Consider the following 19464-nt stretch of genomic DNA (forward strand, 5'->3'; position numbering starts at 1 on the left):
AAAGGTAACGCCAAAATGGAAAACCCTGGGATCCAATTACGGCAATACCCACACATTCCTAAAAACGTTCTGATCTGTTGCTGGGTTTGTGGCAGAGTCATGTCTCTAATTGCTTGGATTCTATCAGCGGTCAGGTGTCTCAGTCCTTGTGTTAGACAGTGTCCCAAATATTTTACCCTAGTTTGGCATAATTGTAACTTGTCTTTGGACACCTTGTGTCCTGTGTCTGAAAGATGAAACAGGAGCTGTTTCGTATCCTTCAGAGATGCTTCCAGTGAATCTGAACACAGTAATAAATCGTCCACATACTGTATCAATACTGATCCACTGTCTGGTTGGAAAGACTGTAAACAATCATGCAAAGCCTGAGAAAATATACTTGGACTATCTATGAAACCTTGGGGTAATCGAGTCCACGTGTATTGGACTCCTCTGTATGTAAATGCAAACAAATATTGTCTGTCAGGGTGCAGAGGTACCGAAAAGAAAGCGGAGCAGAGGTCAATAACAGTGAAAAATTTGGCAGTGGGAGGGATTTGCATTAGGATGACAGCTGGATTTGGCACTACGGGGAACTGACTCTCAACTATTTTGTTAATCCCCCTTAGATCCTGCACTAGTCTGTAACCCCTCCCCCCACTCTTTTTAACAGGGAAGATGGGACTATTGGCAGTGCTGGACGTTCTTACCAGAATGCCCTGTTGTAGCAAGCGCTCTATTACTGGGTAAACTCCTAACTCCACCTCTGGCTTCAGAGGGTACTGTGGGATTTTTGGAGCTATCCTACCATCTTTTACTTGTACAACTACTGGAGCTACGTTTGCCATTAATCCAGTGTCTTGTCCGTCTTTTGTCCAAAGTGACTCTGGTATCTGAGATGTCATCTCTTCTATTTGGGATGGATTCCTATTTGTCATAATGGTATGTGACATTAATTTTGATGGGGAGTCTAACATGTCTCGCACTTCCTGAGCGTGTTTCTCAGGTATGTCCAAGAATACACCTTCAGGAGTACAATAAATGACGCACCCCATTTTACACAGTAAGTCTCTTCCCAGGAGATTAGTTGGTGCCGATGCAGCCAGCAAAAAGGAATGCTTGGTATGCAAAGGCCCTATTGTAATCTCGGCTGGTTTGCTAACAGGGTAGTGCTGGACTACTCCTGTTACTCCCATGGCTGGAATTGTCCTACCAGTGGTTCTCATGCCCACTGTCGAATTTATCACTGACTTGGCCGCCCCTGTGTCTACAAGAAAGTTTAAAGTTTTACCAGCTACATTAATTGCGATCTCGGGTTCACTTCCAAGATTGGCAATTAATTTTACTGGCTGCAGATTACAGGTATGGCCACACCCCTATTGGGTATGGTGACCTCCCTGAATCCCGCTGGCAGCAACTACTTGTGAGGGAGATAGTTGGGAACTACCAGAGGCATGCCAGTCTCTGTTTGGGGGATATCTTTTTGTTTCCCCTGTATGTGGCTCATAACTCCGTTTCTGCGGACCTTGCTCCCAATGTCGTGTGTCGTGTCGTTGTCTAGGGGGTTGGTATGAGTTTCGTGGATTCTTTACTCTACAATCTCGTGCCATGTGTCCCTGTTTGTGACAAGAATAACAAGTAACCATACTTGACTTACCCACAGGATTTGGTGATACAAACAAAGGCTGCCTTGTGGTCAGAGCCTGTATACTTACTGACATTAATTTATCACCTTGTTGCTCCCTGTGTCTGGTGATGTTTCTATCGTGATCAATAGCAGCCTCTCTCAAAGTAGCCACAGACAGACCTCGCCAACATGGTTGTGTGGTCTGTACCCTAGTCTTCAATGACTCTTTTAAACCATCCATCAGTACCGATACTGCTACTTCCCGATGGTTTGTGTCTGTTTTAATGTCCTCTATGCCTGTGTATTTTGCCATTTCTAATAATGCTCTGTGAAAATACTCTGCAGCTGTCTCTGACTCCTTCTGTTTAATGGAGAATATCTTATTCCATTTAGCTACCGCTGGGAAATACTCTTTTAGCTGCAAGTTTATTCTTTTCACATTATCTTGGTTGTACACATCTGTAAGAGGTACATCATGATCTAGTCCGCAATCAGCTAAAAATTGAGTTGCGTCGACATTTGAGGGTAAACATGCTCTCAGCAATATCTGCCAGTCTTTATTGTTGGGCTCTGCAGTGTTACCTAAGTCTCTGATGTATTTTTGACTGGCAACTAAGTCTTTTCTAGGGTCAGGAAATTCAGACACTATGGTCCTTAATTCCATTCGGGAAAATGGAGTGTACATGGCAATGTTCCTAATGGGAGTGGCTCCTGATGCGTCTGTTTTCCCATTTGGCACTGCTATTACTCTAACAGGTGTAATTCTAACAACCTCATTCTGTGTAGATTCTACAGGCTGTGGTGAAATAGTCTCAGCATAATGCATGGTGCCGTACTTACCAGTTGATACGACCTCACCTATCCCTCCGCTAGGGGCCTTTACTAATCTCGTGGGTGGAGCTGTGCCTACTGTGGTCTCTGCTATGGTGGCTGCTAGAGAGAGCGCTGAAATCGTTGCCGATTCGTCCTCTTGATCACACTCCTGAGGAAAGTTCAAAACAGGGTACAACTTGCACGGGTTAATACTTGCATGGGTTAATGGGTTAACATTATCATTAACATTTACACAGTTACTAAGTGATTTTGTGTTACACCTTAGTGCGTCTTTCTCCGCAATCAACTTCTCTCCTGATATGTATGGTGGCGGCGGGGCCGTGGCAATCAGTTTTCTGTTAGAGCCAGATCCCGCCGCCTGAGCCAAACCTCTCTGTATCTCACCTTCCTGTTGCCACAACTGTAAATAATCATAATGCTGGATTCGTCTCTTTGTTGATTTTATGAGACATGTCCTCCTCCTTAAATTTTGTAACACTTCTGAGCTGAAGCTCCCTACTCTTGGGAATTTCTCCCCGTCATGTACAGTCATTCTCTCCCATTCATCACATAAAGTTTCTGTGTGACTTCCATATTTCTCACACATTATATACCTGGCCGACCCAATTGGTCGGACCACTGAATCAACCCGAACCGAGGTTGATCGCCCCCTACCTGAACAAGTGGCCCCCATAGTTCGAAAGTGTTGCTTTATTTAGCCAACCCTTTATGCAAAACCAAATGCCAACAATAGGCTGACGGTGGCGGTTTACCGAGTACCCCACTCACTCGCCCACGCCGACCAATACGACCTGATCACACCGATATGGTGCTGGCGTACTCGACCTAGGGCCCCTGCGACCTGAACCTCTATTTACTGGAACCTGCGAGGGTTATCCGAAGAACACTTACTCTTTCCAGTAACTATTGGTTGCTGGATAGTTCCTGAGTGAGCAGCGAACTTCCCTTAAAATAAAAAAAATTACACAAATCACGTTAGAGTGTACAGATAGCGTTTGTGACCCCTTTACTCTAATGGTATTAGGTCAGATTACTAACTACTGCACACACTTACGTGCGGTCCAGTCGTTCAGTACACAAACAACTAAGCTTATGTACGGAAAGACCAATGGAATCGAAACTTACGACTGCGAATTCCTTCAGCCAGAGCTTATATGGCCTATATGGGTGTTGCACCAACCCTTTTCGGTGTTGTGCCTGTGAACTGTATAGCGGACTTCCTTGTCGGCTGTACCTGGACCTCCTGGTCTGTTATGACCTACTGGTCTTGTTACAGTATGACCTCCTGGTCTTGTTACAGTATGACCTCCTGGTCTGCTATACTCTAATGCTCAAAATTGTATATTTAACCAGAGATGCCTCCCTAGCCACCGTGCACGTCACTTACACGCATGTACCTCACGAGTACTCGACTTTTCTTGTGGTTCAACCTTTAAAAATTGTAAAAACACTCACTCATCACATGTACACTTTTGTTTCTATTTCTATTTCTGCGCAGAAATTTTTTCTTCAGATCAGGTGTGTTACCAATTAGGAGCAGGATCTGTTAATTACATTTCGGACACCCAAAAATAGACTTGCGTTATTTCTCGCCTCGCGTTATTTATCGCTTTGCGTTATTTATCGCTTTGCGTTAAAAATCAACTTATCGTGACTTGAGCTACGTGGGCGTAACCGGACGCTCCGTTGCGTAACGTACGCTGCGTGCGTCGGCCTTTGGATTGCGTACGCAAGTCTTTGTTAGAGACACGTATACGCAAAGCAAAGATCCACCGTAACACAAGTTATACTTTTATCAATGTAGATGATCCTTGATCATCTACCACACAAACACACTGACTTCGCCTTATCTCCCAGGCGAAACTGTGTGTTTGTCTATCTTTTAACTATATTACCTTTACTCTTAAACTATGAAATAACGGCAACTCTCTTTTAGCACTTCTATCAACTATAAAAACTGGCAGACAGGAGAGTGATATACGAAAATGAAAAAGAAAAAGAAATGCAGATATATATATGTGTGCGTGCGTGTGTACGCAAGACAGAAAAATAAACAGTTTTAAAAGACACTAGCGTTTTGTTCTTACCTCCGGTTCCCGGATTCCTTCAGCACTCTTTACCTAAGCAAAGCAGACGCTTATCCTGTCAGCACTACGAGGGATACAACCTCCCGCCCTTTGCTGAGGGATAATGTCTGCTGATCTACCTACTGCAGATATGTGAAGGACGGGCGAGCCGCCAATTGATAAAGCTGAATATTTATCGTATATAAATCACTTTAAGAGGTCTAAGAACACTGTACGCTATCTACGTAAGAAGTACCGTAAGGGTACGCAAGTTGCGTAGCGATCGCTCAGCCGTAGTCGAGACGCTCAAGCGTCACGTTCGCTTACGGCCCAGTGATCACAGGCAGGCACGCTATTGGCTGCCGACTAACATAATGATTCGCTATAGCGTAGCGGACGCTCGGGACCACGAGGAGATCACCAGCGATGCAGACGCTCACAACGTTAAACCTTTATATCTATACCTTTAACAGTGAGATACACAGTATACCTTAGTGTAGAGACAGAGTGTAAGTGCAACCTGGTGTAACCTGATTAACTACAAAGCTGCTTGAGCGTCACCGACGCTCAGAGAATACTTAACACTATAAAGAATACACAGATACCTGGGCTTAGGGTCCGAAACCTATTATATGTATTATGACTATTATACTTGCAAAAAGAATCACAGTACAAAGCATACACTACAATATGACATAAACCAACTAACCAGATAAACTACACAGGAAATACAATACAATACAATTAAAGGAAAATACGAGAGAAAGAGTAGAGAGAGAGAGAGAGAGAGATGGCTCACAGTAAGACAATATGATTACGGAGAAAACTTACGCACAAAGGGAAACGATCGCATGCGCCTCGATATCCAGCTCCCGATTATCAGCAATGAGAACCGTTGAAGAGAGAGAACTGGATACGGTCGGCCTGCCTATTTATGCCCCACACACAATACAATTCAATGGTCCCTACAATCTCATTGTTCATTGGACACAGGAATTCGGCTTCGCATTATAACAAAAGGTCATAGGTTGATTCATACAGGTGGGCTGTGACTATTTCCAACTGCTCAGGTGGGAGGGAAACTGGGTTTCCCGCCGCATGGGTAATAAAGTGCAAATAAAGTAAATGTTCATAAACTTATGTCCATAACTATTCGCACGAGCGATTGATCTGCTTCAAACCAACACCGGAATATTTCTAATTAAATATTCTTCCGATGGATACTAAACACCACTGTATTACTCCTGTCTGACCCTTCGTATCAAACAAAGAGGGATTCCTCTGTTCATAAACATTCTATATTAACCAAACTTTCAGAATCTATCAAAGGGACCATGATCTACAAAATACATTATTACTGAAAATATGTTACGATTGAGTCGCACGCTACAACCACATAAACTCTACCGTAAATAAGCATACCATGCGCCTGCGGGTGCCCGCGACTGTGAGTATGCGCACGTACGGGAGAGCGTACGCATGCGCAGCACGGACCTGTGTGAGGTGCAAATATGGTAGTGTGCATAGAGATATTTTTCTGACTTTGACAGGACGGACTGCCGAGTGCCGACACAGAGGTAGCCACAGCCGTGAACTACCGTACTGTACTGTGTCTGCTGCTAATATAGACTGGTTGATAAAGAGATGTCGTAGTATGTATGTATGAAGAAGAAAGAAAAAAAAACCACGGTTAGGTGGTATACAATTATGGACGGACTGCCGAGTGCCGACACAGAGGTAGCCACAGCCGTGAACTACCGTACTGTACTGTGTCTGCTGCTAATATAGACTGGTTGATAAAGAGATGTCGTAGTATGTATGTATGAAGAAGAAAGAAAAAAAAACCACGGGTAGGTGGTATACAATTATGGACGGACTGCCGAGTGCCGACACAGAGGTAGCCACAGCCGTGAACTACCGTACTGTACTGTGTCTGCTGCTAATATAGACTGGTTGATAAAGAGATGTAGTAGTATGTATGTATAAAGAAGAAAGAAAAAAAAACCACGGGTAGGTGGTATACAATTATGGATGGACTGCCGAGTGCCGACACAGAGGTATCTACAGCCATGAACTACCGTACTGTGTCTGCTGCGACTGGATGATAAATAATGATATAAAAAATATATATATATCACTACTGCAGCCGGACAGGTATATATATTATATAATGACGGACCTGCTGGACACTGTCTGTCAGCAGAATGAGTTTTTTATAGAATAAAAAAAAAAACACCACACAAGTGAAGTCACACGACGAGTGTTTAACTTTTTCAGGCAATCACAATATAGTATACTACTAACTATACTGGTGGTCAGTGTGGTCAGGTCACTGGTCAGTCACACTGGCAGTGGCACTCCTGCAGCAAAAGTGTGCACTGTTTAATTTTAATATAATATGTACTCCTGGCTCCTGCTATAACCTATAACTGGCACTGCAGTGCTCCCCAGTCTCCCCCACAATTATAAGCTGTGTGAGCTGAGCACAGTCAGATATATAATATATACATAGATGATGCAGCACACTGGGCTGAGCAGTGCACACAGATATGGTATGTGACTGTCTTGTACTCCTGGCTCCTGCTATAACCTATAACTGGCACTGCAGTGCTCCCCAGTCTCCCCCACAATTATAAGCTGTGTGAGCTGAGCACAGTCAGATATATAATATATACATAGATGATGCAGGCATGCAGCACACTGGGCTGAGCAGTGCACACAGATATGGTATGAGACTGAGTCACTGTGTGTACCGTTTTTTTCAGGCAGAGAACGGATATATTAAATAAAACAACTGCACTGCTGGTGGTCACTGTGGTCAGTCACTAAACTCTGCACTCTCTTCTACAGTATCAGCCTCAGGTCAATCTCTCTCTCTCTCTCCTAATCTAAATGGAGAGGACGCCAGCCACGTCCTCTCCCTATCAATCTCAATGCACGTGTGAAAATGGCGGCGACGCGCGGCTCCTTATATAGAATCCAAGTCTCGCGAGAATCCGACAGCGTCATGATGACGTTCGGGCGCGCTCGGGTTAACCGAGCAAGGCGGGAAGATCCGAGTCGCTCGGACCCGTGAAAAAAAACATGAAGTTCGTGCGGGTTCGGATTCAGAGAAACCGAACCCGCTCATCTCTAGTCAAAGGCTCCATTTTTTTTTAAAGATCCCTCTGCCAAGTTAAGGGGGGGTTGAGGGGGCCCCAGAGATATCAGTGTACTGGGCCCCGAGATTTCTGTTGCTGGCCCTGACCCTCAGGGGCGTATCTACCCCTTGGCCAGGATGGCACTTGCCAGGGGCACCATCCAGCTGTGCCAACCGTGGCTAAGGGATAGAGTTCTGCAGTCTCGAAAGGGCGCTATGGCAATCAGCGTGGGACTGACCAATTAGACGGTGAGGGAAGGATACTGAAATTGTCCCAACCCTGTTACAGTTTGAAACGCCCCTCAACTGCTGTCCACTGCTTCACTCCTAGCTCTGCCCCTTTGAAATTATTAATCCCTACCCCCCGGTAGGCGGAGTTCTCCAGGCCCATACTCAGGAGTCACCACTGCTGTACATTATGTGCCGGTTGTAGAGGCAGAGCGGGGAACATCAGAGAACGCCACAAATTACACAGTGGGCAAGGAGATGGCTGGAGACAGCTGCACAGCCATGCCTTGCAAGTTCGAGAGAGCTGTTGAATTTCAGCACTTCAAGTCAGAGCCTGCCCCCTGCTGCCCAAGCAGTCCGTGACAGTTAGTGTCGAGGAGGGGGGGATTTGTGCATGTGTGCTATCAGTGTGTGTGTGGGGTGGGGGGGTGGGGGGGTGGGGGGGTGGAGGATGTGTGTGACTGTGAGGGAGCTGTCAGTGTCAGTGGGGAGAGGAGCAGGAGGGAGTTGTCAGTGTGTGGAAGTGATGAGAGTTGTCAGTACTGGGGAAATGTGTGTGTGTGTGTGTGTGTGTGTGTGTGTGTGTGTGTGTGTGTACTAGATTTAGGAGTGTGTGTTTGTGAGAGGTTTCAGTTGGGGAATTAGAGTTCATACACTAATTAAATGTTTTCATATTGAGAACTACATCTCCCAGCATATACAGTGTGCTGGGGATGCTAACAAGCTTTATTTAAAAGTTTAAAAAACATTGGCCCTCATTCCGAGTTGATCGGTCGCAAGGCGAATTTAGCAGAGTTACACACGCTAAGCCGCCGCCTACTGGGAGTGTATCTTAGCATCTTAAAATTGCGACCGATGTATTCGCAATATTGCGATCACAAACTACTTAGCAGTTTTAGAGTAGCTCCACACTTACTCTGCCTGTGCGATCAGTTCAGTGCTTGTCGTTCCTGGTTTGACGTCACAAACACACCCAGCGTTCGCCCAACCACTCCCCCGTTTCTCCGGCCACTCCTGCATTTTTTCCGGAAACGGTAGCGTTTTCAGCCACACGCCCATAAAACGCCGTGTTTCCGCCCAGTAACACCCATTTCCTGTCAATCACATTACGATCGCCGGAGCGATGAAAAAGCCGTGAGTAAAAATACTATCTTCATTGTTAAATTACTTGGCGCAGTCGCAGTGCGAATATTGCGCATGCGTACTAAGCGGATTTTCATTGCGATGCGATGAAAAATACCGAGCGAACGACTCGGAATGAGGGCCATTGCTTTTATGACTGCAATGGTTAAAAAGGGAGAGCTATAAATCAATTTATCAGTGAATGATCGCAGTTTGAGCTGTTACATTTTACTGAACCACCTATCCCTCCACACTCACTACCTGTCCTCAGGATACATTTACCATCCCGGCAGACGGTATACCGGCGGTCATTTGACCGATGTTGGAATCCTGACACCACTTGGGAGACTGGTGCCGGCACACAGACAGCCAACATCCCGAAGGCGAGTATTGGAGGGAGGGTTAGGACCGGGGGAGGGGGTGTTAGGGAAGGCACTAGGAGGGGGGGGGGTTAGTCCTAGCTGCCACCCCTTGAGGGTTAGCCCTATCCGCCACCCCCCCAGAGGGTTAGGATTAGGATTAGGTATCATGTGACTGCTGGAATCCCGAGCGCCGGATGCCATACCCAACCCCCTTTACTTTTTCAGGCATTTCTATCTCTCCTCTCTCTATGGTGTTCCGATTGCCCACTTTCCCTTGTGCTTTTCTCTCTCTCTCCTTTGTTTAGAGCATCAGTTTCTGTAGTCCACTTTATCCTTATTTTTTCCAGTGTTTCACTATCTCTCTGATGTAATGAGGATGTATGGTCTAGAGGGATCAGTAATGCATTGTACTGTATAGAGGCGTCAGGGATGTAGCGTAGGGTATAGAGGCATCAGGGATGTAGCGTAGGTTATAGAGGCATCAGGAATGTAGCGTAGGGAATAGAGGCATCACGGATGTAGCGTAGGGTATAGAGGCGTCAGGGATGTAGCATAGGGAATAGAGGCGTCAGGGATGTAGCGTAGGGAATAGAGGCGTCAGGGATTTAGCTTAGGGAATATAGGCATCAGGGATGTACTAGCAGGTATATAGAGGTCAGTGTACTGTATAGAGGGGTCAGTAATGCAGTGATGGTTATAGAAAGGTCAGTGATGTAGTGTAGGGTATAGAGGGGTCAGTTATGTAGTGTGGGGTAAAGAGGGGTCAGTAAAGATACTAAGCTGAAGTACTTAGAACACTTCTTGAATTAAGACACAACCTGCAAGAAAAAGTATGCAATATGGGTGAAAAGGCAAATGTCAGAGGTCTGATACAAGTGACCAGCTCCACACCTTGCACCACATAGCGTTATGTTAAACTGGGATATGTTCTTTTTTGGTGTGTGTGTGTGTGTGTATGTATGTGTGTGTGTGTGGGGGGGGGGGGGGGTGCCAAAGGAAATTTTTGCCATTGGCTCCTTTGGTCTAGAACCAGCCCTGATCACAAAATATTTTTGTCTGAGCAGACTGGACACTGATCAGCGTTGGCTCATTCTCAGCCCCCCGCCCAGCCTCTGCTGCCAACAGACTGCTATTAGCTAGTTAACCTTCTGCCTTCCCTATCTATGACACAGACTGCTGCTAATGCTACCAGAATGTTCCCAGTGGCTTCACACCAACAGTGAATCCCAGCCGATGATGTAGGGCAGCGTGTGGGGGAGGGGGTCAGTTGCTGTGGCTCCAACATGGTAACCGCCAATGGACTGCAATGCTTTATCGAAAGGGGGGGCGCCAGTCCCTTACTTTGCCAGGGGCGCTTGGACCCCTAGCTACACCTCTGTTGACCCTAACCGATACCCCTAAACTAACCATAATTCCTGCAGTAAAAATCCATGTTTCTATGTATATAGGGGGTCATTCTGAGTTGATCGCTTGCTGCCGTTGTTCGCTGCGTAGCAATCAGTTGAAAAAAAATGGCTAATCTGTGCATGCGCATGCTCCGTAATGTGCATGCGCATCGTACGGGTACAAAGTCCATTGTGGTTTTGCACTAGTTCTAGCGATTATTCCAATCACAGAACAGGCCACAAGGAGACTGACAGAAAGAGGGCGTTTCTGGGTGTCAACTGACCGTTTTCAGGGAGTGCTTGGAAAAATGCAGGCGTGGCAGAAGAAATGCAGACGTGGCTGGGCATTCGCTGGATGGGTGTGTGACATCAAAAGCCGTCCCTCGGTTGTTAGAATCAACGCACACGAAGTGTAACTACAGTGCTGGTCTTATTTTGAAACGATTTTGCAGGCGCTCTGCTGCTCAAGTGTTCGCACTTCTCCAAAGTGAATATACACTCTCCAGTGGGCAGCGACAATGCGTTTGCATGGCTGCTAAAAACTGCTAGCGAGCAATCAACTCAGAATGACCCCCATAGTGTATTGCAAGAAAATATCTGTAAATCCAATGGTACCGTAAGTGCGGTATATACTCGCACTTCTTTGCGGGGTGAGAACATCTCCCCTAAGTGAAGTCAGCCCTATGAATAGAGTTTGTGTGATCCCTGTGCAGCAGTCACAGAAAGGGTTCATCTCTGCAGTTTGTCACTCAAATTACATTGCTGCATTTTTTCTAGAAGTGGATCTGAGAGCTGTTACCCGCAGACCAGCTACAATAATTATCCTGGGTACTCACTAGACCAGTGGTTCTCAAACTGCACCCTGGGGTGCCTCAGGACACTTGCAGGGGTGCCTTGGATTGGTGGTCCAGGACCAATTCAAAATATTTATAGTTAGTGTTATAGGCAAAACCAGTGCTGTTGGCTGGCAATCATAACATATGTGCACAAGCAGAAGCAAATCCTGTCCCCTACCAAAGGGCCAGTGCTAGGGTGTTTGGCGCCTCCCTGCAAACTATTAATTTGGGCCCTCTCTCCAATACTTAATAAAGGGACAGTGCGCTCCTTAAAAAAAGAAGGTGTGGTATCACAAGGAAGGGGCATGGCCACACAATAGCACCCCAAATCAAAATACGCCACACAGTAGCACTATCTTATTGTCATTACACCGCATGTAATAATAATAATAATAATAATAATAATACCCACAGTCGCAGTGCCCTTTATACACATAACCACCATATCAGTGCAGCTTACACACATAATGCCAACAGTAGCAGTGCCCCTTCTACACATGCCCACGGTGGCAATCCTTTACATGGCAAATATCAACCTGGTTTTGCCATGTAAAGGATTGCCACTTTAAAAAACAAACAATAAAAAAAAAAAAAACAACAGGAAAAAACACAAAATCTCTCACTTTCTGATTCTCACACCCTATTACATTCCTCCCTATATATTTAAATGTTTCTATTACTGTATGTTCCCTCTTCCCTTCTCCAAACTATACACATCAACATTTTTTAGTATTTCCAGGTAAGTTTTGTGATGTAGGCCATGCACAATTTTAGTTGCCCTAATGTATTTACAGCCTTCTGGAGATATGGCTTCTGGAACTGAACACAGGATTCTAAATGTGGCTGTACCAAGGACCTATACAGTGGCATTACAGGTTGAGTATCCCTTATCCAAAATGCTTGGGACCAGAGGAATTTTGGATATCGGATTTTTCTGTATTTTGGAATAATTGCATACCATAACGAGATATTATGGTGATGGGACCTAAATCTAAGCACAGAATGCATTTATGTTTCATATACACCTTGGCCCTCATTCCGAGTTGTTCGCTCGGTATTTTTTATCGCATCGCAGTGAAAATCCGCTTAGTACGCATGCGCAATGTTCGCACTGCGACTGCGCCAAGTAACTTTACTATGAAGAAAGTATTTTTACTCACGGCTTTTTCATCGCTCCGGCGATCGTAATGTGATTGACAGGAAATGGGTGTTACTGGGCGGAAACACGGCGTTTCAGGGGCGTGTGGCTGAAAACGCTACCGTTTCCGGAAAAAACGCAGGAGTGGCCGGGGAAACGGTGGGAGTGCCTGGCCGAACGCTGGGTGTGTTTGTGACGTCAACCAGGAACGACAAGCACTGAACTGATCGCACAGGCAGAGTAAGTCTGGAGCTACTCTGAAACTGCTAAGTAGTTAGTAATCGCAATATTGCGAATACATCGGTCGCAATTTTAAGAAGCTAAGATTCACTCCCAGTAGGCGGCGGCTTAGCGAGTGTAACTCTGCTAAATTCGCCTTGCGACCGATCAACTCGGAATGAGGGCCCTTATACACACAGCCTGAAGGTCATTTTAGCCAATATTTTTTATAACTTTGTGCATTAAACAAAGTGTGTGTACATTCACAGAATTCATTCATGTGTCATATACACCTTATACACACAGTCTGAAGTTCATTTAATACAATATTTTTAATAACTTTGAGTATTAAACAAAGTTTGTGTACACTGAGCCATCAAAAAACAAAGGTTTCACTATCTCAGTCTCACTCAAAAAAGTCCGTATTTCGGAATATTCCGTATTTCGGAATATTTGGATATGGGATACTCAACCTGTATTACTTTTTTCTGCTACTGGTTCTTTAACCTATGCAAACAAGCATCTGACTTGCCTTTCCTATTGCTTTGTTACATTGCTCACCTGAAATAGTAATACTTAGATAGCTTTCCTCTTGCCATTATAATGCCCTTAATATTATAGTTAGCCTTTGCATTTTTGCACGTGTATGATTTTGCATTTTTTGGCATTAAATGTTGCCATGTTCTTGACCATTCCTCTAGTCCAGGGGCAGAACTGCCAGAGACAACGGAGTCAGTTGCCGCCGGGCTCCAGCCCTGAAGGGGCTCCAGCCCTAAAGGGGCTTCCTCCATTGCCCCCCGGCTGTTACGTGCCCTTCCTACTAAATAGACAAAGGCGCTACCAGCAGGGTCTCGCAGTTTGTACATTCCATGCCGTAACACCCTTCTTTCCACCTTTTTCAAGACCCAGCCCAGCAGCCTCGCCGCTGCCACCACCGCTAGCTGCAGCACTGCCAGCGGTGGGGTGCCCCTGCTTCTTCTCACACCACAGATAGCTGGGCAGCACTGCAACTGCCTGCCTGATTGCTCCGCCCCCTTCCGGCTCCCAAGCACCTCTGCTGCCCAGTGATCCAGGAGCCTGCTGCTAGGAAGAAGTGGCCGAGCTTCAGCAAGCGAGTCTGGACACTGGCGGAGGAAGCCATGATAACCAGATAATGGGGAGTGGAGAGCCAGTTCCAAGGTAATACTTTATACAGCTGGTTGAGATCCTGGTCGGTGGATATGGATTCCAAGAAAACCCTGGAGGTGCTTCCTTTCAAGGGAGACACTCTCTTTGGAGAAGACCTCAATAAGATTGTAGCTGATCTGGCTACTGCTAAAACAGCTTGCCTACCTCGTATGACTCCTACCACGCAGAAGGCTAAAAGTACTTTCCCTTGGCCCTTTCATCCCTCAGGTAAAGCGTACCCAAGGTCAGGCATACCCAAAGCAAGCTCATGCTTCCAGACCTGCCAAGCCCAGACTGAAGCAAGCCTGGGCTGCCCATCAGCCTGCTTCCAAAACGGACAAGCCTGCCGCATGACGGTGCAGGCCTCCCTCTGGGGGATCCCAGGGTGGGGGGCCCGACTTCTAGGTTTGGCATAGAAAGGTATAATTCTAAGCTAGAGAATTCTGTTTGGAGCTCACCTTGTACTTTGTGAAGAAATAATCAGCATTGTGGCTGAGCAGATACATGTAGTGTGTGGCTGCAAACTGCATGGATCTGCTGCGTTGTAATGCTGATACTTTTTTTTTGCAAAGTACCAATAGCTTCATATAATGTTCACAATTTTTATGCAGGATCAAATAGCTCAATAGGTAGGGTGTTTGATTAGAATTCAACAGGTTATAGGTTTGAATCCTGGGTATGGTAGTTTGAGATGTGTTATTTAATAAAGTATGTTGTTCTGACTGCTGGGATATCATACTAAATAAATGGAGTTGATCAATTTTTTTTGTATTTTTTTTTTAAACTAGGAACAATTTCCAGATACTTTTCTTTATAACTGAGATTGCCCCCTGGAACTTCACATCAGTTGACAACTATGCATGAGTGGGCAGTCCTTGCTCTGGATCTGCCCACCCATTTATGTGCCGTCATAAAAGAAAGCACAACTGACAGTTATCCTGGGCGTACACTACACAATTATCTGTCAGGCTATCTATCCAGTCCGGATGGATGGAATGAAAATCTGGTAATGTATAGTAGCAAATGTCAATTAACCATTTGCTCCCAAACACTAGAAAAGTGGTCAAAAATGGTCATTACACAAATTGGTTAAACCCAAAATTTAACCAATTTGTTTAGGGGACCATGTTTGTCCATTTTCTAGTGTTTGAGAGTAAATCGTTGATGGTCATTTGCTCACATAGATAACCGGATTTCTATTCCAACCAGCCAGTGTTGGAGATATGGTCTGCCAGATTACATAATGCATACCAGAGCCATAACTAGACTTTTTGGTGCCCTGTGACAGAGAATTATATGCCCCCCCCCTCCCCTCCCCATTTTTGCAATATGGACAAAAGGCGCATGCCTTGTGGGGAAGGGGCATAACAAGATTGGTCTCAGAGAAAGCACATGAGATATGAAGATATATCTAGTATACTTGACACTCAATGGTTTGTGGTATTGCCGGGGTGCCCTCCTTAAATGCATATACAGTCACACATGGCGTGTTTGTGCAAATGGCATATCAGCAGTCAGCACTAACTGGTGACATGCCATTTGTAAAAGTAAGCCATGTGTGACTAATATATAAACATACTTTATTAAATAACACCTCAAACTATCATACCCAGGATTCAAATCTATAACCTGTTGAATTCTAATCAAACACCCTACCCATTGAGCTACTTGATCCTGCATCTATTCTAACCTCCAAAAACAGATTCAGTTGCATTTTCCAGCGTGTTTTGTTTGCGCCTTTGCAAATGTCTTACATCGACAAACTTATTTAGTACTATTTTGCAAATAGGGTTACATTGTCGCAACATTGTGTTCCCTAATTGCTTGATTTTTTAAATGCAACAATTGATAAAGACACCTGATAATTGCTCTGTGGAGTGTTATTTTGTGTCTACTTCTTATCTACATTTAATTCCCTACCTCTAATCAAGGCATTTTTAAATGCTGGGGGCTGCCAGGACGTGAGGCCTACCTAGACTTTAGATCGGAATTTGAATGTACTTGTGAACTAACTTAATTTCCTACTTCTAAATTCATTCCTAAATTCACTACTTACATTAATCCTGTAGTTGGGCATTTTGAGCCTTCAATTGTGGGTATTGTTTTGTGTCCAGACCAGCAGCTGGTGGTGTGCATTTGCTGGAAAGGCATCGAAGACCTCCGATATGCTGCATCTCCTGATGTGTGTCTCCCTCAAGTGGCTGTCAGCAAATGCATGCTAGACACCCCATTCCAAGCTGATTGTGACATCACGGAACATGCATCATAGAACAGGCATGCTAGAATATGGGTCTTCAACCTGCGACCCTCCAGCTGCTGTGGAACTACATATACCAGCATGCCCTGCCTCAGTTTTAGCATACCTTAATAGCAAAACTGTGGCAGGGCATGCTGGGATGTGTAGTTTCACAGCAGAGAGAGGGCCACAGGATGAAGACCCATGTGCTAGAGCCAAGCCGCAGGTACATTGAATGCTAGCAAGCTGAATGTTTAAATCCTTTTTGTTCCGCAGCATTCCAATGCGGAAGATTCCATGGAACCAGAGATTATTCCATTGAGAAGGACATGCTGTCTGGATGACTGCACTGTGCAAATTAAATCACGGAGCCAGTTGGCTTGTGGGTGGCTCTGGTGACTGGGTGGTTGGGTGGGCGGTGTGTCAGAGGTGGAGCACATGCAAATGAATGTGTATCATCCTGCTAGTGAGAGTGAAAACTCATGCAGGAGTGTGCCTGCTTGTCAGTGGGTTATGCACCTTGCCAGGCGTCAAATCTACATGGAGCAGCTTGAGGGGACAAGAGCAGGTTTGCAAAATATAGATAGAAGAGCATATATGCTGGCGCATTCTCCATGATTGTGTCAGCTTATGTTTTGGTGCACTGCACTTTCCTCCACTAAGTTTTAGCCATTTTGGTTAAACGCAAGTGTAGTTGCTTCTCGCCCTTTTGGCTGTGATCTTGTATCGTGGTTGAAGAGTCTGCTGGAGGGATTGTTTTCTTCATTGACGAGAGACTAAAGATATTACAGGATGGAAGGCTTGGGAACACTATCTGTTTTTCAGTTGTGGAAGAGTTGAAAGACAGCTTTTCCTTGCCAATATCTCTCTTTTGCAAAGAGCTACGCATTGGAAAATTCAGGGCTATACCGTGTAGATGAAGCACTAACAGGAGGCTTTAAAATTTTCATTCTAGTTTCCTTCGTTTGGGAGAAAAATGCAAAGGTACAAGACAGCTTTTCCTTGCCAATATCTCTCTTTTGTAAAGAGCTGCACATTGGAAAATTCAGGGCTATGCCGTGTAGATGATGGCCTAACAGGAGGCTTTAAAATTTTCTTTCTAGTGTCCTTCGTTTGGGAGAAAAATGCAAAGGTACAAGACAGCTTTTCCTTGCCAATATCTCTCTTTTGCAAAGAGCTGCGCATTGGAAAATTCAGGGCTATGCCGTGTAGATGATGGCCTAACAGGAGGCTTTAAAATTTTCTTTCTAGTGTCCTTCGTTTGGGAGAAAAATGCAAAGGTACAAGACAGCTTTTCCTTGCCAATATCTCTCTTTTGCAAAGAGCTACGCATTGGAAAATTCAGGGCTATACCGTGTAGATGAAGCAATAACAGGAGGCTTTAAAATTTTCATTCTAGTGTCCTTCGTTTGGGAGAAAAATGCAAAGGTAGCTTGTGCCATCACCACTCTGCTCCTTGTGCCGCCTTGGCGGTTTACATGAGCCACTGCGGTGACGTTGACTGACTGGATCAGAACCGGTTGGTCGCAAAGTAAGGTCTCCGCTTGACGTAGGGCATTGTATATGGCCCCTAGTTTCAGGATGTTGATGTGAAGACAAGTCTCTTGACTTGACCAAAGACCTTGGAAATTTCTTCCCTGTGTGACTGCTCCCCAACCTTGGAGGCTTGCATCTGTGGTCACCAGGATCCAGTCCTGAATGCCGAATCTGCGTCACTCGAGAAGGTGAGCACTCTGCAGCCACCACAGGAGTGATACCCTGACCCTGGGGGACAGGGTGATCAACCAATGCATCTGTAAATGTGACCCAGACCACTTGTCCAGTAGGTCCCATTGGAAAGTCCTCGCATGGAACCTGCCGAATGGAATGGCTTTGTATGATGCCACCATCTTTCCCAGGACTCGAGTGCAGTGATGCACTGACACAAGTTTTGGTTTCAATAGGTTCCTGACAAGAGTCATGAGTTCCTGGGCCTTTTCTATCGGGAGATAAACCCTCTTCTGGTCTGTGTCCAGAATCATGCCCAAGAAAGACAGACGAGTCGTAGGAACCAACTGCGACTTTGGGATATTGAAAATCCAGCCGTGTTGCTGTAACACTTTCAGTGAAAGTGATACGCTGTTCAGCAACTGCTCTCTTGATCTCGCTTTTATGAGATCGCTCAAGTACGGGATAATTATGACACATTGCTTGCGCAGGAGAACCATAATTTCCACCATTACCTTGGTGAAAATTCTCTGGGCCGTGCAGAGACCAAACAGCAACGTCTGAAATTGGCAATGACAGTCCTGTACCGCAAATCTGAGGTACGACTGATGAGATGGATAAATTTGGACATGAAGGTATGCATCCTGTACACAAATGCGGACAACAGGTGTCAAGCCGTGTGTTGCCTTTGTCAAGCTGTAATAAGTAGGGGTAAGGACGTTAACCACCTCAGAACATCCTCCCTTATACGTCACCTGCAGCGCATTAATCATAAGTCAGTGACAAGTTCAAAAACTTTGGATGACAGCGGAAGCAGTCCACTGACCACTAAATCCCTTCCTCTTGTAACCAAGCTCCTGCAAACCACACCACCAACTCCCTCAGTGTCAATTTCCTCCTTAGACAGGAGAGCCAATAGTCCTGCAGGCCATGTCACTGGCAAGTCTGACGAGTCCTCTCCTGCCTGGGATTCCTCCGATGCATCCTTTAGTGTAACGCCTACTGCTGCTGGCGCTGCTGTTGTTGCTGCTGGGAGTCGATCGTCATCCCAGAGGGGAAGTCGGAAGACCACTTGTACTACTTCCAGTAGGCAATTGACTGTCCAACAGTCCTTTGCGAGGAAGATGAAATATCACAGCAGTCATCCTGCTGCAAAGCGGATAACTCAGGTCTTGTCAGCCTGGGTGGTGAGAAACGTGGTTCCGGTATCCATCGTTAATTCAGAGGCAACTAGAGACTTGATTGAGGTACTGTGTCAACGGTACCAAATGCCATCTAGGTTCCATTTCTCTAGGCAGGCGATACCGAAAATGTACACAGACCTCAGAAAAAGAGTCACCAGTGTCCTAAAAAATGCAGTTGTACCCAATGTCCACTAGTCCACATGTCCGTGGTTAAGTGGAGCAGGGCAGACTCAGG

Source organism: Pseudophryne corroboree, unplaced genomic scaffold (assembly GCF_028390025.1).
Source record: "Pseudophryne corroboree isolate aPseCor3 unplaced genomic scaffold, aPseCor3.hap2 scaffold_160, whole genome shotgun sequence".
Lineage (NCBI taxonomy): Eukaryota > Metazoa > Chordata > Amphibia > Anura > Myobatrachidae > Pseudophryne > Pseudophryne corroboree.